Source organism: Callithrix jacchus, chromosome 9 (assembly GCF_049354715.1).
Source record: "Callithrix jacchus isolate 240 chromosome 9, calJac240_pri, whole genome shotgun sequence".
NCBI classification, from domain to species: Eukaryota; Metazoa; Chordata; class Mammalia; order Primates; family Cebidae; genus Callithrix; species Callithrix jacchus.
In genome coordinates, this window is record NC_133510.1 from 79,506,571 (window position 1) to 79,531,286 (window position 24,716).

The following is a 24,716-nucleotide window of genomic DNA, read 5'->3' on the forward strand; positions in this document are numbered from 1 at the left end:
CTTCCCCTCCACTAGGGTAGAGCGATACTGAGGGATAAGAAACCTAAACCCAAGCAGAAACCCCGGGCGCAACAGGGCCCTGCATTTCTATGTGTTGATGTCAGAAAAGCACAAGGATACCCGTGACAACCGAAGGGACCTATTGCCTAAGCTACAGGATGGTTTATTGTTTTAGATGAAAAGGAAAATAAACAACGCAGTCTCTATCTGGTTTATACTCTAGGCCTCCTCATGACCTCTCGTGTCAGAAGCAATGATCGCAGAGACTGATACTTGCGGAGTAGCAGTTCAAAAAGGCCCCTCATGCCATAAATGCTATTGCCTCCTCTGGTCCAGAGTTTCTCAGCCTCCACACCACTGACCTATTGGACTGCATAATTCTTTATTATGTCCTGTGCATTGTAGGAGGCCTCCATCCGCTAGATGCCAGTTGCACCCCTCCCCCAACGTTGTGGCAATAAAAAAGTCTCTGGACATTGCCAAATGACCTCTTGAGGAGAGTGCAGGGAGCGCATATCAGCATGACAATGTGCAGAACCGATTTATAATATTATTATTGTTTTATTTTATATGCTGGGGCCAATCCAGGATAAACATTATAATAGCTGCCTTATTCTCTGTCCACCAAGTACTGTCCAGAAACACATAGTGGTGATTGACATCTCCTGATATTGTGGCAGGAGTCTGGAAAGCACTCTTGCCTGCTGTGAGCTTTTCTAAATATGGGCAATCCTTATTTCCATGATATCAGCTAGTGTAAGTGACTTGACTCATGGGCCAACAGGAAAATTCAGTCCCTCAGAGTCTACATTTGCTTTAACTCAGCTGCTCACAGTATTTATTTTTTCTTGCATAAGTTTGCTTAGTGCTTCTACTGAATCAAACTGTATCAGTGAGTCTCACTGCAGCCCTGGATTTTAGCAAACCACTGCCCTTTCTCTCCTACCCTGAGTTCTTCTCAATGCCTCTTTGTGGAAGGGGCCTCCCAGACCTGAGCTGTTTGCTTTCTGTCAATCTTGAGTTGTCCCTAAATTCCAGAGCCATATTTTATTTGAAATTGGGCTTGTTGGCCATGCTTGTAATCCCAGCACTTTGGGAGGCCCAGGCAGGCAGATCCCCTGAGGTCAGGAGTTCGAGATCAGCCTGGCCAACATGGTGAAACCCTTTCTGTACTAAAAATACAAAAAAAATTAGCTGGGCATGGTGGCGCACGCCTGTAATCCCAGCTACTCAGAGGCTGAGGCAGGAGAATCACTTGAACCCAGGAGATGGAGGTTGCAGTGAGCTGAGATCGTGCCACTGCACTCCAGCCGGGGTGACAGAGCGAGACTCCATCTCAAACAAAACAAAACAAAAAAGAAATTGGGCTTGTTTCTGATCTAAAAGTATTTCTGCTATCTGTCCCTGTATGCATTTGTCTCTGTGTATTTCACAGTGAGTCTGGGGATGATATACAACGTGTGATTTTGAACAAATCTGTGTTTGTATTTAATGATCGACATTTAAAAATATTTATTTTTTCTTTAAACATCTAGTTAAACTGTTGACTCTTTTAGTTATAAACATGAAGAAATTCTTTAAGGTACTAAAGAAAGAGTATGGGCTTTGGAATCAAACACGCATGATTTCAACATACAGCTCTGCCACCTATCAGTTTTGTAAGCTTGGCCTAAATACTTGACCTCTGTGCATCTCTTTCTTTATCTGTAAAAAGAGAATTCTACACACCTTGTAGTGTTATGAGGATTAAATCGGATGATGTATGTAAAATGCCAAACATAGTGCCTGGCACGTGATAAATACTGAATAAGTGATGATTGTTATGTTAAGCAAAGATATCTTGATGTCCTTTTGGCCTCTCAAAAAGGAAATAGAAATTGTGCTTTGCTAAGTTCTTATGCTACCTTCTTGAGGGCTTCGTATTAAGAAGGTATGAAGTGTTTTCCAAAACAATTAAGAGCCTTCAGTAGAAAGCATCTGCACGCCTGGAGAAGGCTAGTGGGAGAAATGTGTCCTCTTGGAGAAGGATAAATCTTTCTTAAGTCCACATGGTCCTGGTCTGCTTGACCCTTCAACCTTGTAATAGGCAGAATTGAAGGCTAAATGTGTCCAGCAGGCTGTTTCTTTTTCCCACTCAAAATGTACATTATACTTGTGACAACTCTATTCTCTGGAATTCATCAACCAGCTTCAAATCAAAGCCCCCTCTCAAGGTCACTGTCCTAAGGCAAGTTGAACTGAGGTTGTTGCCTTTCGTTATGACTTTGTGCTTCAAACGTAGATTTAAAAAATATTTTTATTTCATGTCCCTTTTTCTAAACAAAACTCTGAATCAGATGAGGGTGAATTTAAACACAAAGCCTCTTTATTTTAGGGCAAGGCTTTCTTCCCAGAAGGCGGAATGGCTAAATTGAAGAGGAATGTTTTATTATAATAATTTTAGTGTGAAATAAAGGGAAAAAATTTGCACTTTGTTAACCTACACATTTAATAACACAAAAAGAAGCAGTTTTTTCTACGTTATTTCTTAGCTAAGATTTAGCAGCAGTGGTGGGAATTAAAAATTACTCATGCTTAACCCTAATACTCTGTGATGTATTATCTAACAGAGAAAAGAATAAGATAAGTTATAGATGCTAAAATGTTGGAAGGTAGATAATTTTATTCTTGATATTTTTCATAGTTGCTTTTTTTAACCTGCCACAAACTCCTACTTTCTCATACTTGTTTCATTTCCTAACTCTCTTTCTGCAGTAGGTACTATTTTATTCAGTGTTATTATCTTCTATTACGCTGTTATTTACGTCTTCTTTTTGACCAGAGCTTTCTCTCTTTTCGAGCTCTGCTTCTGTTTTCTTATTACAGCAGTTTTTCTAGCTCTGTTAGTAAGAAAGACACCATTAACCTCCCAGACAGCCGATTCCCTCTTTTTCAGCTGGTGACATCACCTTCTTCTCCTTCATTCACATTACAGCCACCCACCAACACTTCCTCAACCTTCCTCCACTTTGCCTGAAAGCATCCATGTTTTCTCCTATGTTTGTGCTTGCTGTCCCTGATCTTGGAGGAGCAAATGGTGCTCTCACTCCCTACCAACAGTGTCCACTCTGCCTAGGCTTTTGATTCATTTCTTTGGCATTTTTTAGGGGAACAGGTTCTAAGCAATGCATCATGAGACAATTTCACCCTTGTGCAAACATCATAGAGTGTACTTACACAAACCTAGGCAGTATAGCCTATGTTATAGCCTATTGCTCACGGGCTACAAACCTGTACAGCATGTGATTGTACTGAACACCATAGGCAATGGCAACACAGTAGTATTGGTGTATCTTAACATATCTAAATTTAGAAAAGATACAGCAAAAACACAGTATTGTAGTGTCACAGGACCACCATCCTATTTGTGGTCTGTTGTTGACTGAAAGTCTTTAAGTGGCACATGACTGTACTCCCTTGCTCTTCAATTTCTGTCTCTATTGCTTTCTTTCCTTTCAAATGACAAAAATTCTATTCACCCCATATTTTTAAAAGCTGACATAAATGTCCCTGACTTGTGTAGTAGGTATTTGTGATTGCCTCTCTAGCATCCATTCCTCTCTGGGTGGTTTCAGGCATGGTCCTGGTTCAGGGTGAAGCAGTGGATCCAGTCAAGGCATTCGAGGCCCCAGCTTGGGGAGGCTAAGCATGTGACCTAAGCCCATCCAATCAGGGTGAATCTCAGAACTCTGCTGGGTGTAGAGTCAGAGCCAAGCTTGCCTATACTGGAATGTGCTATGTGCCTGGAGGAGGCCTTAGAGTGATTGCAGTCATTTTTGCTAGCAAGCTGGCCAAGGATAATTTGGCACAGAGAGGAGGACAGAGAAATAGAGCTCTGAATAAGTATTCACTAAGTTTACCGATCTGCAGGATTTTTACATTACAGGAACCAATGAATTCCCATTGCTGTTTAATCCATTTGGAGATGGATTTTCTGTTACTTACTGTTAGGACTCCAAAATACTGTGGTGGTTTAAAATCATGTCCATGCATTCTTTGTTACTCCTCCCTTCAATAGGCAGAATTTAATTTATGCCCTTCCCCTGGGGTGTGGGCTACATTTAGTGCCTTGCTTCTAGAAAGCAGAATAAAGTGCATGATTTTGAGACTAAGTGAAAAAATGCTTTGTGACAACTTTCTCCTCATTCTTCCCCCATCCTTTTCTCTTATCCACTTTCCCCATCTCCAGCACCCTGCCAACTTGTGTGTGTGTGTGTGTGTGTCTGTGTGTGTGATCACTGCTATGGGGAAAGTCAGCTGCCATGTCAGGAGGACACTCAAGCAGTGAAGTACAGTGGCCTATGGTCAACAGTCCCAGAGGATCTGAAGCCTCCTGCCAACAAAAATATGAGTGTGCTTGGAAGGAGATATTACAGTACTGTCAAGCTTTGAAATGACTCCGGCGCTGGCTGATACTGACTGCAACCTCGTGAGAGATCCTGTGACTCTCACTGTGGTCATTGGAGAGTTCCTAATTGCCAAACCAATGACCATTTTTCAGTTCTTACCATACTCTTGGTTATTGGACAACATTGAGTAAACGTATGATTGTGTGCACATGCACAGAATGAAATATTTTAGAAGGATGACACTTCTGAAATTTCTCACAAATGCTAACTTCTGTCTCTAGCTACTGCTCAAATGATAAATGGGAAGAAATTTTCAATGCTACCACCACTAGAAAGCCTAGTTTCTCCCCCAAAAAACTGTAATGTGAGCAACAGATGCACTAAATAATGTTTTTTATTATTTCACTTGTGATAAGATATACCGTTTTACAAAAATAAAGTATATATGTGTTTACTTTCTAGCTTTTACATAGATTCTGAAATTCTTGCTAAAGATTATACAAAAATAAATGTAGGTCGGGCACAGTAGCTCACTGCTGTAATCCCAGCAGTTTGGGAGGCCGAGGCAGGTGAATCACTTGAGGTCAGGAGTCCCAGAGCATCCTGGCCAACATGATGAAACCCCATCTCTACTTAAAATACAAAAATTAGCCGGGCCTGATGGTGTGTGCCTGTAGTGCCAACTACTTGGGGAGCCAAGGCAGAAGAATTGTTTAAACCTGGGAGGCAGAGGTTGCAGTGAGGGGAGATGCTGCCACTGCACTCCAGCCTGTGTGACAGGGCAAGACTCTGTCTCAATGAATGAATGAATGAATGAATACTTATCCATCAAATTTTAAGACAGATTTTTACAATTTGCAATCAAGCTTATCAAAAGATTTTGGTTTCTCCCCCCGTTCAGGAAAAGACTAACTGGAAAATTACTCTAATTCAGGATTTGAAAATTAAGTGTAAATTTTATTTTAAATGTAGTTAATGACATTTCCATATATATATCTTGATCATTGAGCAAGCTCCAGAGAAAATCTCATAAAAATTTCCACTTAAAACTGTGTGTGTGTGTGTGTGTGTGTGTGTGTGTATTTGGGAAATGATGAAAAGAACAAGATTCTGGAAACAATACATAATGCTATAATTGATAGGCAGTTAATCATTTATGGTATATGCCTGCCAGGATTTTTGTGTAATCCTCATATGGGATTAAAAATCATTCATAAAATGAACCTTTTCTTGTAAAAGAAAATACGAACTGTCACGTCTGTAGCTCTCGCTTCATGAGAAAAGTGTTGAACTACGGGAAAAAGGTTAATGCCTTTTTTAAAAAAGCTTGTATAAATTCTGTATGTACATGTTTTTAAGGAGTGCTGGCTTAGATTTTGCTTTAAACAGTTTTTACTTACACTGTTCCAAAGAGATTGTGGGAATACCTAACTCCCATTCCTAATTCTTAAATGATGTTATGTGTTAAAATTACTTTGAGGGGCTGAGGTAGGTAGGTCACTTGAGGCCAGGAGTTCTAGACCAGCCTGGCCAGCATGGTGAAAAACCGTCTCTACTAAAAATACAAAAATTAGCCGGGTGTGGTGGTGCAGGCCTGTTGTCCCAGCTACTTAGTCCCAGCTACTCAGGAGGCTGATGCATGAGAATTGTTTGAACCCGGAAGGCGGAGGTTGCAGTGAGCCAAGATTAGGCCAGTGCATTCCAACCTGGGCAACAGAATGAGATTCTGTCTCAATAAACAAACTAACAGAAAAAGACTCAAGCTGCTGATTTATTTGTCCCTGAGTTCACTTCGTTGTAAGAGTTCAGAGTGCAGCAGAACCACACTCCGCTGACCTGTTAATGGCTGGGTATGAGCTCAATATCTACATCTTGTGTGTGTGTATGTGTGCACACATATGGACTTGCAAAATGATCTGTATCCTCTGTGAAAGGGTATCAGGTTATTGTGGAGTGATCATCCATCCAAATTCAGCTGAAAAACCATAAATGAGAATGGGCCGAAGTACACACCATTGGCCGTTCTTCAAGCCAACATGTGTTTCAACCAAATGGCAATGACTATTGATGGAATGTTCCTTGCATGTCAAACATTGTAGGAATATTGTTTTCTTGTCCTTGTAAGGTTATCTTTCTTTCCATTTTACATGTGAGGAAAGTGAAGCTCATGGAGACTGAATACCTTGTCCAAGGCCCCATAGTTAGTAAGTGGCAGAACTGGGATTCAAATCCAGTCTGGATCCAAACCTCACACTCTTTTCTCTGCAGAATGTGGCCTTTGAACAATGATTCTTTCCTGTTATACTAGCAGAGTGAAGAAAGTACCTTTGCTTAAAGACACTAAAGATTGCTGGCTCCTTGGGAGCAACTCTTTGGGCAAACTGAACATAGATCTTTCCAATCTGAGGAGACCTGCACAGCATAGGTGACTGAGATGAAGTCTAAGACAAGTAATAGGCCGGGCATGGTGGCTCACGCCTGTAATCCCAGCACTTTGGGAGACCGAGGTGGGTGGTTCACGAGGTCAGGAGTTTGAGACCAGCCTGGCCAATATGGTGAAACCTCATCTCTACTAAAAATACAAAAATTAGCTGGACATGGTGGCACATGCCTGTAGTCCCAGCTACTTGGGAGGCCGAGGCAGGAGAATCGCTTGAACCCAGGAGGTGGAGGTTGCAGTGAGCTGAGATCATGCAACTGCACTCCAGCCTGAGCGACAGAGCAAGATTCCATCTCAAAAAAAAAAAAGACAAGGAAGAGTACCACGCAGAATTTGAGCAGGTCTTCAACTAGGGGAGCAGGGCTGGGGCTGGGGCTTCTGCTGAGGGGAGGTGGGGGTGCAGCATGAGGTGGATGCCAAGAGGATGCAAACACATTTAAAAGGCATCACATTTTGACAATCCTCTTGGGGCTAAAGCCTGCCAGATGATGGATGAGCATGTCACATTATGCTAACACAAAAATACCAAAGTCTAACTTGGAGCACAGCCAGGCAGCCATTTGTCCCACCTCCTTTTGGGGCATAACATTGGCATAAATTCCTTAAGCAGAGTGGGAATGGGGAGGCAAGACACGTGGTCTTACCTTGGGTGAGCTATTTAACTTCTTTGAGCTTAATTTTCCTGTCTGGCTGATCACTTAGGTCCCATTCAGCTCTAGGATTCTATGATTCCACTAGTAGCAATTGTATAATATTGTAGTCACATGTTTTTCGATAAGGCAAAGTGTTCACATGTATCCATCAGGGTTCTTAGTTGAAAATAACAGACTTTATAAGAGGAATAAGGAGACACATGATGTTATAGAGTCAGGGTCTGTGCCTGACCCCAGAGTGGCAGAGCTGATACCTGTACTTGCCTCTTAACATCTATTAAGCTGGGCCTGAGAGTAGACCATCTACTCCAGCTACTAGATCTGCCATCCGTGACCATGCCAGCCCCTTGTGTTGCTTATTTGCCTTCCAAATCTGGCTCAGGATATCTTCCATTAGGGCTTGGTGGAAACTATGTTATGTGTGGAACTCAAGCTGCAAGAGAGTTTTAGAAATGTTTGACTGTCTAGCCTCTGGAGCACAGGAAGCTGTGTTCAAAGAGTGAGTGGGTGTTAAGTGACCCTGTGTGTAGTGTCTGCAACATCATGTTACATTGCTGGGCAAAAAGGGAGAGATCAGGCCAGATGCGGTGGCTCAAGTCTGAATCCCAGCACTTTGGGAGGCTAAGGTGGGCTGATCACCTGAGTTCAGGAGTTCAAGACCAGCCTTGCCAATATGGTGAAACCCATTTCTCCTAAAAACACAAAAATTATCTGGGCATGGTGGCACACACCTGTAATCTCAGCTACTTGGGGGGCTGAGGCAGGAGAGTTGCTTGAACCTGGGAGGTGGAGGTTGCTGTGAGCTGAGATTGCACCATTGTACTGCAACCTGGGTAACAGAACCAGATTCTATCTAAAAAAAAAAAAATTGTATGTACACTGTGAACACATTTTTCTATATATAAAAATATACTCTATAAAAAGTCTGGGCAGGGCACCGTGGCTCACACCTGTAATCCCAGCACTTTGGGAGGCCAAGGCTGGCGGATCATGAGGTCAGGAGTTTGAGACCAGCCTGGCCAAGATGGTGAAAACTTGTCTCTTCTAAAAATACAAAAAAAATTGGCTGGGTGTGGTGGCGAGCTCTGGTAGGCTGAGGCAGAAGAATCACTTGAATTCAGGAGGTGGAGGTTGCAGTGAGCTGAGATTGCACCATTGCATGTCAGCCTGGGTGACTGTGAACTCTGTCTCAATAAACAAACAAACAAACAAACAAATAAATAAAAAGTCTGAAAAGTATACACTAAAATTTTAGAAGTGCTTTTCTTTGATCAGGATTGTTGTGTTTTTATCTTGTTTTTGGTTCTCAGTATTGAGCAAGTTTTCCACCATGAATGAATATTACTTGCATAATTACTTAAGAGTGATGCTTATTATTTTTGTGCCTATGATTTTACCTGACATAAAGGTACTATCCCTCCTTTCTGTGTCAGAAGATGTCTGTCTTCAAGTACAGGCCACAGAATTAGATCTTGAAAATAACTTTTAAGGGCATGTAAACCATATTCCAATTCAGATCATGTCATCAAAGTTCTAGACATTTGAATCAGTTTCTTCGTGGAGACTCAGACAATATAATAATGTCAGGGAATTATCTGGAGAAGTCTTTTTCCTCCTTGGAGTCTTTTCGCCCCCTCATCTCATGTCTCTCATTGCTCATATTAAAACAATGATGATTTTCTTACAAAGTCCACAATGGCATTAGACAGTTTTGTTAATAAGCAAGATAAATTTGAATTATAGATTATTTGCATGAAGATCACACAACCTTATACCCAGGAATAGTGAAACAGAATGAAAGATAAAGCTGGAAGAGGAGGGGAGAACTAGACCCTAGGGGTCTTTGAATACTATGTTAAGGGATACCAAATCAATTAAAATCTCCACCAATCAAATTCCCTTAAAAGGTGCTGATGTTTTTCAAATACAAAATGCTAAAATATATTCAACCCATTGCTTCACCTTGAAGTCTCATTTTCAACTTGGAACAGTAGTTTATGAGATTTTTGAAATCAATATATAATTATGATTCATAAAACTTGGCTTAAATCATTTGATATATTTAATGCCACAAAGAATACTGTGAACTATTTATTTCAGCGTTGGAGTTCTATAATGTCTTTCTTCTAAAAATTCTCAATTTGATTAAACCTAGTTTGTTCAAGCACCTGCTATGTGCCACATATATTGTCAGGCTTTGAGGAATACAGCAATCAAAGGTTTCTGCTCTCAAACAGTTCACAGTTTAGTTAGGAGAGCCAAAACATTCACAAAACCTTGCAATATAGAGGATAATGTAGGACTTATATGGGAACACAGGAACTCAGATGGGGAGATGATCTTGCAAGAGCAGGCAGTTTGATTTGGGAGCTTAGGGAGGCAGGGGGTCGGGAAGAGTAAGGGAAAGTGGCCAATAGCAGGCATGCCATCAAGCCAGTTGCCACTGTGGCTGCCTGAAGCTTAATCCCCTGAGGAACCTGGGAAATAATATGGACTAAAACTTAGAGTTATTCTACCCAAGGAGCAAAGGGGCTGAGGCCTTTATTTACCAACTTCCATCTGTCTTGGATCAGAGGCTTCTGGAGGGAATTACTTGTCAGCGCTTCTGGTCTGTTAAGCAAGTGAGCAGAGTTCTCTCCCAGGTGTGGAGGAAGCTCTACGTCAAAGATGCTGCTAGCAGCTGTTTGTTGAAAATACTGAAGGTAAAGCTGGAGGTATAGGGGTGGGACTTATCAGCATATTCTACAGAAAGAGGTTGATTCTGAGGATAGAGGGATGTGGAAGTCTTGATACTTCAGGAAGGATGTGGTATTTCAACTGAGCCTTAAAGAGAGATGACACCAACAGATATTGTCAAGGAAAAGCCTTTCCAAACACAGGGAGCAAAGACCCAAAGAAGCCAAATTCAGAATACTGTCCATAACTGATACAGTTGGTACAGTGCTATCTTGTCTGTTATCCACCTTAATATTATTTAATTCTATTTTCATTGCTGCCTAGTATTTCATCGTGTTAACTGACTCTTTTTTAGCCATTCCACTATATTTAAACATGTGGGTTGTTTTCAAATTCATTATTTAAAATGTTCATTAAACAATAAATACGTATTCCACAAATATAAAGTTTAGCAAGATAGATTCAATACCTGCCCTTTAGAGTTGGCATTTTGGGTGGGGACACTACTGAAACCTATCCATGGCAGATGAGTCTGGCTGTGGTAGTTCACAAGTAGTTCATAGTGGTTCGTCCTTGGGAGAGCAGGCAGGTGAATCAGGTGGCTGGCTGTGAGCTCCTTGCAGGCAGGGAATTGACTTCTTTACACCGAAAACCTCTTTAACTATCACACCACCTGGCACATAGCAGATTCTGGGTAAGATTGGTTAATTATGGGAGAAAATCCCTATGCAGGCTGTTAAAGGGTTAATAGGAGACCTCGAGTTAGAGTCTTTTAAAAGAATCATTGTGATTCACAGCACTTTTTTCCTCTATAACTTTCTATGTGTCCTAAGACATAAAATTTATTTCTCAGACATTTTCTTTTGTGAAGTCCTTAGCTCAGGGGGAAATGTTTCCTGTGGCTAAGGACACATCTCCTCCCTTGTTAACATCAGAGTATGTAAAGAAAGCTCTTCTTTAAATTCTAGAAGCAAACTGTACCACATGCATGTTTTCACCACCTGTGACTTCAGAGAAACACCTACTCAGGCTTCTGGCTTTCTCTTGAATTATGTATCAGTAAGGAGTTGCATATGTAATGTTTTATCTTGCTAAATTTTACCTCTTACTAAAACAGTTCATGAATCACTTTTTATGTTTTCAGATAGGCTACAGGATGACTGTATTCACATTTAGATCCAATTCTCTGACAAATCTCCCAAAAATTTACCCCCAAATGTTTATTTTCTTCCTAAGACTTACTTTTTAAGATATCTCCCCAACTTCCTCCACTTCTTTTTCTTAAACCAATAGCTATCATTTTTTTCAGGTTTAATGAATTAATTTATATTACTATAAAAACCACCGCATGATGAGCAGCAAATGAGAATGCCACATTGGAGTGTGTGTTGTGGGTGGTGGGTGGGGCTCATTCACTCATTCATCAGTGGAGTGAGTCACTCCCCAGGTGTGACCCCTTGCTCCGGCAGACTCACTAATTACCACAGCAATGGAGCAACTTCTCATAAATAGTTAACATTGAAAACAGTAAACTTACTAATGCTAAGGGTCTGCTTTAGTCTTTCCCAAACTGGCTTCAGAGGAGCATCAGAGTTCCTCAAATTGATAATAACGTGTTTTGCAGAATAAAATGGTTCTGTTGTAAAATAAGCTTGAGAAACACTTCAAATCATATCTTTCTCTTGGAAAGTTCATAAAACCCACCCAACATTACAGCTTCTGAATCCGACTTGACTATACAAACCTTTCACAAAGCACCTAATTTTATTAACAACACATAGAGTACTAATGTTCTAGAGAACATCATTTAGAAAAGAATTTTTTTTTAAACAGGGTCTTGCTTTGTCAACCCTGGGCTGGAGTCCAGCTGCACGATCACAGCTCACTGCAATCTCAGCTTCCCAGGTTCAGGTGATTCCTCTACCTCAGCCACCTGAGTAGCTTTTACCACAGGTGGTTACATTTTGTAGAGACGGGGATTTGCCATTTTGCCTAGGCTGCTCTCAAACGCTAGGCTCAAGTGATCCTCCCCGCTTGGCCTCACAAAATACTGGGATTACAGGCATGAGCCACTGCACTCAGCCATTTGAGAAAGATTGGTCTACATGATTTCTGCGGAGCTGATTTCCTGTATTGAACAGATAAGAGGGCATGGACAGCTTTTCAGTTCTTATTCTGTGCATCTGCCAGTGGATTCAAACAACAACATGTAAGTACTTATGACTGTATTTCTATGACTAAGGTTTTCGCTTGACTATGAATGTGGTTCACACTCTATGACTGATAAATAGATGAACATCATCTGAGGTATTGTTAGTTCCTAGTTTAACACAGTGGTTCTGAAAGTGTGGTCCTGTACCAGAAGCTTCTGAATCCCCTGAGAACTTGTTAGAAATTCAGGTTCTCAGCCTGGACAACATAGCAAAACCCTTCTATAAAAATAAAAAAATCAGCTGTACATGATGGCAAGTGGCTGTAGTCCTGGCTACTCTGGAGGGTGAGGTGGGAGGATTGCTTGAGCTCATGAGTTTGAGGCTGCAGTAAGCTCTAATTGTGCTACTGCACTCCAGCCGGGGGGACAGAGACCAACCCTATCTCCAAAAATTGCAAATTCTCAGGCCCCATACACATTAATTAGAAACTCTAAGGAGATGGAGCATGTAGCAATCTGTATTTTAACAAGCCTGCTGGTTAATTCTAATGCAAGCTAAAGTTTGAGAACTACCAGCTTAAGACAGCCTAAGACATCTGCTTTCTGCTTAGAAGGGATAACAGGGACCAGATTTACCCTCCTACCTGAAATGACTGAAAAGCTAGACAAAATATACAAAAAATAGTTCTCAGATATTGAACATGAGGCAGCACAGGATAGTTATCCCTGAGAAATAGTAAGTAAATGAAATGATTACTGTGACTCTGCCAGCTTACTACCTGGGGAGGGTTTCCAGGTTGATGTCAGGAAGAGGGAGGCCAGGCAGATACTGGCCATCTCTTTGAGTTAAGGAGATGGATTAGGAGTGCAGGGAGACCAAAGTGGCTGGAGTTTGCAGGGCAGAGAGGCAGACAAGAGAGAGCTACAAACAAAAAAAATCCGGAGAGCTGCAAGGATCCCCTTAAGTTTTTAATTGAGTAATGATGAGTGTATGATGTTTAGGAAACTAGCTGAAGTTGGAGAAAGACCCACCCAAATGGATCAGAGAAAAGAATATCTACAGCCTATACAGGGCTGGGGAGTTTTACTTCCCACCAGCCAGAGAGAATGAACCTTCTAGTTCACAGAGCAAAGGTAGAGTATTCATCAGGTAGAATACTCAGAGACTATTATGGCTTCAGTAGAGGAGCAAAGTTAGCCCTTAACTAAAGGCTTCTTTGATCCTGAATAATAAAGCTTAAAAGAAAAGTTTGGAAGAATCAAACTATCTCTAAATAACATAACTGCATCCCAGAACAAAGCTCAAGAATATTGATAGAAAAATTCATAATGACCAGTATCTAATAAAAATGTACCAGGCATACAAACAAATAGGAAAATACAATCTACAATGAAGTGAAAAATTAATAAATAGAACCCAGAAATGATACAGCTGAGAGAATAAGTAAACAAAGACATTTAAACAGTTATAGCTATATTCCATAAAAGTTCATATGATAAAATAGAGAAGTCCTTGTGCATGTTAAGCAGATACATGGGATATATATTTTTTAAAGACCCAAATTGAACTAGAGACAAACATATAAGGTCTGAAATGAAAAAGGCAATCTATTAAGATCTACAAAACAAAATATTAAATAACTTAAAGACATAGCAACACAAACTATCTGAAATAAAACACAGGAAAAAACATGGAAAAAAATAGAGTATTAGTGAGCTGTGGGATAATTTTAAGTGACCTAATACATGTACTTAAAGTCCCTAAAAATGGAGGGCAGAAATGACATTTGAAGAAATAATACTCAAAAAAGTTCCGAATTGCATGAAAACTATAAATCTACAAATCCAAGAAATTCAGCAAACTCCAAGAACAAGAAACATGAAACCTACACCAAGAAACAGCATAATCGTATTACTTAACCCTTTTCACATTTAGAAAAGCAAAGCGCAGCTTGCTACCAGCACTCATTTAATTTTACGTAAATGCATTCTTTAAGGCTGAAGCAAATCAGACTGATTTTCAATGTGAAAATAAAATATGAAAACTGTTCTTGAAGCTATTTCTAAATAGAACTAATAGAATCATCCAAATCATTAGAAATGTCTATTTTGGAAAAATTCGATTCATCAAACGAGTCTTTGACCAATGATTGTTAAATAACGATGCTAACATCACACATAGGAATGCTACATTTGCTAGGATTTGACATTTTCAGTGATTGAGAATTACTATATTTCGTAAATGGGAATATCATTACTAAAAATAGAATGCTCTAAATAGAATGATATCTTTTGTTTCCAAAGCTATATACTAGATATACTAGAGTGATGCAAAAATAATAATTAAAATGAGATATTTTATAGCAAAATTATCTTGGGTAGACACTGCAGCTGCAAGCACTGCCAGAGAGTATTCTCAGCACAGACAAGAAAACGTTAATGCCAGAGATAATGAGAAAATCTTAAAAGTACCCTCAGGGAAAATGCCACGGAGGAAAAAACCCAAATGATTAGATTGACAGCAGATTTCTTTTGGGAAACAATGCAAGCCATCAGACAGTGGAGCAGTGCCTTTAAAGTGCTGAAAAAAAAAATCTATCAACTTAGAATTCAAAAACCAAGCCAGGAGTGGTGGTTTATGCTTGTAATCCCAGCACTTGGGAGGCTGAGGTGGGCGGATCATGAGGTCAGGAGTTCAAGACTAGCCTGTCCAATATGGTGAAACCCTGTCTCAACTAAAAATACAAAAATTAGCTGGCCATGGTGGTGCATGCCTGTAGTCCCAGCTACCTAGGAGCCTGAGGCAGGAGAATCACTGGAAATCCAGGAGGCAGAGGTTGCAGTGAACCAAGATTGCACCACTGCACTCCAGCCTGGGTGAGGGAGTGAGACACTGTCTCAAAAAAAGAAAAAAAGAAAAAGATTTCAAAACCCAGTAAAAGTATCTGTCAATAATGAAGATAAAGTTTCTCTTAGACATATGAAAATTGAAGAAAAATCATCATAGCAGACTTGAACCAAAAGAAATGTTATAAATAAATCAGGCAAAAGGAAAATGATACTAAAAAGGAATCTGTATCTACAAAAGGAGCAAGGAGGAGGCAGAGCAAGACAGCTGAATAAGCTCACCAGTGATCATCCCCCTGCAGGAAAACCACAGTGAACAACTATCCACATAAGAAAGCACCTTCATAGAAACCAAAACAATCAAGTGAGTGATCACACTACCTTGTGTGAACATAATATCAAAGAAAGAGGCATTGGTTGGGTGCAGTGGCTCACACCTGTAATCCTAGCATTTTGGGAGGCTGAGGTGGGTGGATCACCTGAGGTCAGGAGTTCAAGACCACCCTGACCAACATGGTGAAACCCTGTCTCTACTAAAAACACAAAAATTAGCTGGACATGGCGGCGTACATCTGTAATCCAGGCTACTCAGAAGGCTGAGGCAGGAGAATCGCTTGAACCCAGGAGACAGAGGTTGTAATGAGCCAAGATCACACCACTCCACTCCATCCTGGGTAACAGAGTGAGAGTCCATCTCAAAAACAAAAAAATGTGTCACTGAAGAGGGTGGGAAGGTCAGCCTTGTCCTACCTGCATCATTTACCTCCCAGCCCTAGGCAATGAAGTAGGGAGAGAGAATCTGTGTGCTTAGGGGAGGGAGTGTGGAACTTGGCGTTGAAACTCAGTGTCACCCTATCATAAAAGAACGTGGCACAGGGCAGAATTCTGTCAGTGTCCACAGAGGGAGCTTTTAGACCAGCCCTGGACCAGTGGGGAATTCTCTGTCCCAATAGGAGGAACTCAAGTCTCAGCTGCTTTTATCACTGGCTAACTAAAGAGGCCTGGGACCTAGAGTAAATGTGAGTGGCAGTCAGGTCATAAAGACTGTAGTCTTGGGGCAAGCCCTACTGCACTGGTTTGGGAGGCAGGGGACTTGGGGGTACAATCCTGTGCAATACTAGCTATGGTAGCCAAGGGAGTGCCTGTGTCACCCCTTCCCCAGTTCCAGGCAGTGCAGCTCCTATCACTTGAGGGAAGGAGAGATGAGAGTACAGAGAACTATGTCCTGCAACTTGGGTACCAACTCAGCCACAGTAAAACAAAGAATCAACCAGATTTCTGAAGCCCTGGATTCTGGGTCTTTGCTCCTGGACAATGTTTCTAGACCCACTTTGGGTCAGAAGGGAATCCACTGCCCTGATGGGATAGACCCAATTCTGGCAGAATTCACTACCTGCCGACTAAAGTGGTCTTGGGCATCAAATAAACATCAGTGGCAGCCAGGCAGTAGTGGCTGCAGGCCTTGGGTGAGCCTCACTGCTGTGCTAGTCTACAATGCTTCAAGTGTGACCCTGCAGAGTGCCAGCTATGATGGCCATAGGAGTGCCCATGTCACCCTTCTCCCAACTCCAGGCAGCCCAGCATGAAGAAAGACTCCTGACAGGGAAAAAGGGAGGGAAGAGAGCAAGAAGCTGCCTGGTAACCTGGGGAACTTTCCTTTATCTCATCCAAATCCAACAAGGCAGTGTATCTAGGAGTCTGCAGAAGTTGCACACAGCATTCCTGGGCTTAAGGTGCTCCTCGTGTTGAAACAGCTGCAGCGACTGCAAGCTTAGGTCACAACACTCAATTCTGAATTTATGAAAAGCCGTTTCAAGGAGAATGAGTACAAGCAAGCCCAGACTCTGAAGTTTGGAATAAATACCTAACTCTTCAATGCGGAAACATGAACCAATTTCTACAAGCACCAAGAATATCCATGAAAATATGAACTCCCCAAACAGAGTAAAAAAGGCACAAATGAGCAATCCTAAAGTGATGGAAATATGTGACTTTTCAGGCACAGAATTCAAAATGGCAGTTATAGCTGGCACGGTGGCTCATACCTGTAATCCCAGCACTTTGGAAGGCCAAGATGGGCAGATCACTAAGGTCAGGAGTTAAAGACCAGTCTAGCCAGCATGGTAAAACTCTTTCTCTACTAAAAATACAAATATTAGCGAGGTATGCTGGTGTTTGACTGTAATTCCAGTCACTAAGGAGGCTGAGACAGGAGAATCTCTTGAACTTGGGAGGTGATGATTGCAGTGATCTGAGATTACACCACTGCACTTCAGGCTGGGTGATGGAGTGAGACTCTGTCCAAAAAAAAAAAAAAAAAAAGGCACCTTGTACTAATTCAGTGAACTTCAAGATAACACAGAGAAGGAATTCAGAATTCAATGAGAAAAATTTAACAGAGACTGAAATAATAAGACAAAGTCAAGCAGAAATTCTGAAGTTAAAAAATTCAATTGACAAACTGAAAAATGTACCAGTCTATCAATAGCAGAATTGATCAAGCAAAAGAAAGAATTAGTGAAATAAAAAACAGGCTATATGAAAATATACAGAGGCAAAAAAAGAATAAAGCACACCTACTGGATCTAGAAAATAGCCTCAAAAGGGCGAATCTAAGGGCAAATAAAAAACCTCAAATAAAAAAAGAGGATATATAGAGATGAATCAGGGTAGAAAGTTTATTCAAAAAGAATGAAAAGCCCTAAATGTAAAAAGAATAGGTAAGTATAATATTTTTATTATTATAAAAATCTGTTTTTAAACTTTAAAAATCTGTTTAAAAGATAATCAACTTTTTAAAGTTTTCATTTTTATTTTTTTAGATACAGGGTCTTGCTGTATAACCCAGACTTGAGTGCAGTGGCATGAACACAGCTCACTGCAGCCTCAAACTCCTGGGTTCAAGCAAACCTCTTATCTCAGCCTCCCAAGTAGCTATGACTACAGGCATGTGCCACCACGCCCAGCTAATTTTTGTATTTTTTGTACTGACAGGGTCTCACTAACTTGCTTAGGCTGGACTCAAACTCCTGACCTCAAGCAATCTTCCTTCACTGTCCTCCCAAAGTGTTGGGATTACAGGTGTGAGTCATTGTGCCTAGCATGATTGACTGTTTCACAAAAAAATTAACAATATGTACAGTGTATTGTGAAGTTTATAATGTATATAAAAGTAAAATGCATGACACTAATAGTACAAAGGCTTGGAAGTGGGAACAGGGAGTATATTGTTGTAAGGCTTTTATACTATATGTGAAGTGGTATATTATTACTTGAAGAGTAATTGTAATAGGTTAAGGATGTATACTATAAGCCCTGAAGCAACCCCTAAAACAAAGCAAAACAAATAATAAAAGCTAATTATAAGCCATTAAAGGAAATAAAATTGAATCATAAAAATAATCCAAAAGAGGGCAGAAAATATGAAAAGGGAAACAAAGAACAGATGGGTCAAATAGAAAACAAACAGCAAGAAGGTAGATTTAAATGCAACGATATCAATAAACTCTTAGTCAGTACCCTCAGGCAAATAAACAAGTTAACTTTGATCTCCTGTCTGCGTTACATTTCTGTCAAAAAGTTGTTCAGTGAAAGATTAGAAACTTGAACTAATCATGGTTATAACAGCAAAACGATCTTGGCAGGGATTCCTTTTCAGATGTAAGTAGATCACAGAGTGATGTCTCACAAGTTCAGCCAGGAGACGCCGTGCTGAAGGCACTTTTCATTTCTTCACGGAGCACTTATGGAACTCAGATTGCCATAGCATAACAGCCCAGGCACAGAGTGCTGGAAAGCGATTTCTGCAGTAATGATTTTCTCACCACATAGAGGCTTAGAACAGTATTTAAGGGACTTTCCTTTGTCCTCCTTAGATTCAAAGAAACTCTGGAGACCTTTTGGGTCAAACTCTCTTGTTTTAGTAGTTGGTATCTGCTCCTTGTAGTCCTGCTTGAGGATTTCCAGGACCCACTCGCAGCCTCATCTCGTGTGATGCTACCTCACTCTAAACACTCGTACGCCTTTCTTCAGGATCGGGGTCTTGTCTGATGATGTCTTCCTACTGGAATACTTTCTCACCTGCCCATCTTGTTCACTTAGTTAATTCCTTTTCATCCCTTAGATCTTAATTCAAAAGTCTAGGACGGCTGCGGTGGCTCATGCCTGTCATCCCAGCACTTTGGGAGGCCAAGGAAGGCAGATCACCTGAAGTTCCAGACCAGCATGGTCAACATGGTGAAACCCCTTCTCTACTAAAAATACAAAACAATTAGTGGGCATGGTGGCAGGCACCTGTAATCCCAGCTATTTGGGAGGCTGAGGCAGGAGAATAGCTTGAACCTGGGAGAGGGAGGTTGCAGTGAGCGAGATCACGCCACTACACTCCAGCCTGGGCAACAGAAACTAAACTGTCTCAAAAAAAAAAAAAAAAAAAAAGCCTGCCACTGCTCCTCCCAGCCCATTCCCACCACAAAGTCTTATCACATTCTGAAATTATAGACTGTGGAATATAATTGCATGGCAGATGAAAGGAAAGACATAATAAGTGCATTTATCATCTCCTTAGATTAAAATAGTCTAATTTTTTTTTTTAATCATTGGGCCCTCCTATCCCCACATTTTCAGGGAATTTTTGAAATTTATTATGCAGGCTAGAGAAACTAGTAGAGGTAAATCTTAAGAAACAGTTAAGCCTAGAGGATCCACATGAATCCGGAAAATATTAGAGATGAGGGAAAAGCTGACCCAGAGAAAAGCTGTTGAGGCACAATAAATGAAGGAAAAATGGCAGGGATGTGGGCTAAGGGTGGAGTTTTGGTAAAGGATGAATAATAAGCTGTGCAGAGAGGCACTGGGACAATTAAGGGTTGTCAGACATATTAAGACTGAGAGAAGAGGGACAAGGGACTATCAAGATGTGTGTGTCTTTAGGTTACAAATTGAATTCCCTTTGGCAGTCTTTTTTAAATTTTTATTTATTTTTTGTTTAGAAAAAGTCTCAGTCTGTCACCCAGGCTGGAGTGCAATGGCGCCATCTTGGCTCACTGTAACCTCTGCCTTCCGGGTTCAAGCGATTCTCCTGCCTCAGCCTCCCAAGCAGCTGGGACTAAAGGTGTGTGCCACCACGCCCGGCTAATTTTTGTATTTTTGGTAGAGACGGGTTTTCACAATGTTGGTCAGGCTGGTCTTGAACTCCTGACCTCAAGTGATCCACCCACCTCAGCCTCTCAACCAGCTGGGATTACAGGTGTGAGCTACACTGTCCAGCCCACTTTGGCAGTCTTTTGAGAGGCATGAGTAAAGTAGAAACTGCTTTAGTGGATTTTTTGGTTGCTATATTTCTCTCCAGGAATAGAAGGGAACAAAGAAATTGGACCAGTAACAAGACAGTGGCTTGTTACTTTGACTGCCAATGTCCATTCCCTTCCTTTTGTAAGGCATCCCAATTTCTTCTGGGGACTGAACTTCTGGCCCTTCCACTTCACAAACTTCTCCTGGAATTGGCTCCACCCCCAGCTCTAAGGAAGAGCATGTGTCTTAGGCCTGGCCTATCAGAGCACCACATTCCCCTGGCCAGGATTAGTTTAGGAATGTGCACGTGATCTACTTCGGCCTAATGAGAGTCACACTAAGAATATTTGTTGGGAGGAGAGAAACACTTATCACTGGATTTGAACATGAAGATGAAACCAAAATTCAGATGAGCAGGGCTGAAAGGAGAGGCACCAGGTCCTGGTGACACTGTTGGAGCCCCTACAACAACAGGTGCGGCAACCAGCCCTTGAGCCAGTGAATACTCACCACCTCCCCTTCTTTTTTGGCTTATGGGAATGTGAGTTGGGGGTTGAGCCACTGCAAACGTAAAGAGTTCTAAACTCCATTGTATTCAACTTGTACCTATGTTACATATAATTAAGACCCAGCTCCATAATTTGTCTTCATGAGGACAGGGATTTTTTTCCCCTTTTTTCTCTACTGTATCCCTGGATAAACACATTGTTTTGTGACTGGTTATTTTCTGTTTCCTTGCTAAACTTTATACTCTGCAGGCCAGGAATTTTTGTCTTACTAATCTTGAGTTTCCAGAGTAATGCACAAGACTTAAAATAAGAATGAAAAATACAGGAAAAACAATAAAATCAAACTAGAGCAAGGAATTACGGTGCCCATTATGAAAAGGCCAATTAACCTGGTTTTTATAAATTGATTTCCCTGATGCCTATACTTAATGCCTATAAAGGAAAACCTTGGTTCTTATGATAGATTTAGAAAACTGGAAATGAATCAGAAATTTGCAACTGCTGTTATTTTCTTCTTCATTATTTTATATTATCAAAAGAGAGAACTTTTTACAAGTAGACTTTTGTACTCCTTTGATCTGAGAAGGCCTAATGCTATGCATATAAGACTTAAAGTAAGAGTAATGATTAATATATCATTATACAGTTTATACCTTTGCAGTAGCTGAGAAACAAAAACCAGACAAAGAGGGAACAAAACAGGATTTCCCTTTGCTAGTTCCTGACACAGTTCTCTCCTGTCTGTTCTACCTTATTTTTCCTACCAAGTGAAATTGAAAACAACTGAAACACTATGATATTTACAATGTCAAAAGTTAAGACAGAAATTCAAGCTACATGTTATGTTTCTAGTAAAATTTAAAATTCTGACTTATTAAAGACATAAAAGTAAATATTCAGTAAAGGCCTCAAAAAGCCCACAGGTAATTCTTATCCCCACTCATGGATCTATGCAAGCAATGAGTTTATTCTGAGACCAGGAAGAAAACTTTTTCATCATTTCCTTTTCCTTGCAGGTATTATATATGATTTAACAAAGAAAGTAGAGTTTTCTACATCTACTTTCTACTCTTGAGAGTTCCCTAAGCCATCTTTAGTAGTGGGGAGAGAAAGCTGTGATTTCAGGAAAACGTGGTTTGCCAGGGTACCTTTTTTTCTGTCAGGGCAGTGCTGGTGAGCAGGTTCCTCTTCTCCAGCAAAACTAAACCAAAACCACATCAAAACCTGAGAAACAAAAACCAAACAAAGAGGGAACAAAACAGGATTTCCCTTTGCTAATTCCTGACATAGTTCTCTCTTGTCTGTTCCACCTTATTTTTCCTACCAAGTGAAATGATCCAGTAAGTTTACCAAGTTGAGTATGTGATGCATGGGAATCTCAGATTTCTTAGGCTGATTTTATCAATTAATTAATGCATGATGTTGTGGGAAATTGTGATAGTCAATTCCCATTACAATGAGCTCTAGAGAATAGAAACAATTTTAAAACAAGAAGCTTAGTTTTAATAGATGTGGTTAGAAACAGGTCTGAAGGAAACAACATTCATTGACTTTGTGGTTACCAGGAGAAAGGATTAAACTCAGAAGGAAGGAAATTCTTTGTTTTTTATGTTAACTTCTAGAGTGATGATTTGCCGATTTGCGAATTTGTACAACATAAAAGGAAGTGTTTCTTTGACAGTAGGACAAAAGAAATATGTGGCTTTTAGCTACCATCCAGCTTAACTCTTCCCTCTACAGGAAATAATTATAAACCTGTGGAGTAATTCTTTTTTAAAAAAAATGAGACATGAACAAGTATTTACTCTGCAACCGAAGAGTGTGTTATAATCAGATTGTCAGAGATGTTCAAATCAGAGTGACTTCATCATTAATAGATGCTGGGTAAAATGAGTCTGAGACCTGCTGGGGTGCATTCCTAGGAGGTTAGGCATTCTTATTCACAGGATGAGATAGGAGGTCTGTAAGACTGGTATCAAAGGATACAGGTCATAAAGACTCTGCTGAGGTCAGGCATGGTGGCTCATGCCTGTAATCCCAGCACTTTGGGAGGCCAAGGTGGGTGGATCACTTGAGGTCAGAAGTTTGAGACCAGACTGATCAATATGGTGGAATCCTGTCTCTACTAAAAATACAAAAATTAGCTGGACATGGTGGCACACATCTGTAATCACAGCTCCTCAGGAAACTGAGGTGCTAGAAGAGGTGCTAGAATCACTTGAACCCAGGAGGCGGAGGTTTCAGTGAGCCGAGATTGTGTGACTACTCCAGTCCAGGCAACAAGAGCAAAACTCCGTCCAAAAAAAAAAAAAAAAAAAGACCTGCCGATAAAACAGAAAGCAGTAAAGCAGCCGGCCAAAACCCACCAAAACCAAGATGGCAACAAAAGTGACCCAAGGTCATACTCACTGCTCATTATATGCTAATGATAATGCGTTAGCATGCTACGTTACACTCCCATCAGTACCACGACAGTTTACAAATGCCATGCCAACTTCCAGAAGTTAACCTATATAGTCTAGAAAGGGGAGGAACCCTCAGTTCCCAGAACTCATGAGTAATCTTCAGCTCTGCTAAACTCATCAATTGTTTAGCATATGATCAAGAAATAACCATAAAAATAGCCAACTGGCAGTCCTCAGTGTTGCTCTGCCTATGGAGTAGCCATCCTTTTGTTTCTTTACTTTCTTAATGAACTTACTTTCACTTTACTCTGTGGACTGGTTCCAAATTCTTTCTTGGATGAGATCAATGAACCTTCTCTTGGGGTCTGGATCAAAGCTCCTTTCTGGTACAAGATCAGTAGCTCACTGAAGTTGTAGATATTCTGCTATGATATTAAATATATTATATAAAATCCTTCATAATGTTATTTACTATAATAGTATTTTATTTATAATATTAAGAATGCTACAGGATTAATCACTTTTACATTATTTTATATGTATCCTAGATAGCTAGTGATATGGTTTGGCTGTGTTTCCACCCAAATCTCATCTAGAATTCCCATTTGTTGTTGGAGGGACCTGGTGGGAGATAACTGAATCATGAGGGCAGGTCTTTCCTGTGCTGTTCCTGTGATAGCAAGGATGTCTCATGAGCTCTGATGGTTTTATAAAGGGGAGTTCCCTCACACAACCTGTCTTCTCTTGTTTGCCGCCACGTGTGACGTGCCTTTTGCCTTATACCATGGTTGTGAGGCCTCTCCAGACATGTGAGTTTATTAAACCTCTTTCTCTTGTAAACTTCCCAGTCTCAGGTATGTCTATATCAGCAGCATGGAAACAGACTAATACAGCTAGTATACTGTGGGTACCTGGTATTTGTTTGTATCAGATGTATCATAGGTATTCATTAACTGTTGAATCAAAGAAAGTTGATTTGTTTTAGCAAGCATGTATTATTAGATAGTTCCTCTAAATTCTTATGTGGCTTTTTTTTTTTTTTTGTTAAGACTAAATGATAATTTAATGTGTTTATCTCTTCCCAACAAGGTACCTTGAGTTCCCACATATATCTGGAATCCATTTGGCAGCCTTCTTAATATTACATTTCAACACTATTAAGATTAATTTACAATATAATCTTAGAAGCCTTGGATGCCAAAATTAGTTAATAGTGCTTCCCATGCTTCATACACAGGAAAGAGTGTTTCTCTATATGTCACTTTCCCAGGGTGAGTTTTCCAAATTAAAGAGGGAAAAGCCTGATGTAGCTTTTATCACCAATGGATAGTTCTCTACATTAATCCACAGGATA

At 40.5% G+C, this 24,716-nt stretch overlaps 1 protein-coding gene across 1 annotated transcript in view; it reads right to left on the reverse strand.

Moving 5' to 3' along the window:
* CSRP2 (cysteine and glycine rich protein 2) overlaps nt 1–24,716 on the reverse strand; it is a 59,586-nt gene that overhangs the window by 18,935 nt on the left and 15,935 nt on the right. The window lies entirely within an intron of this gene.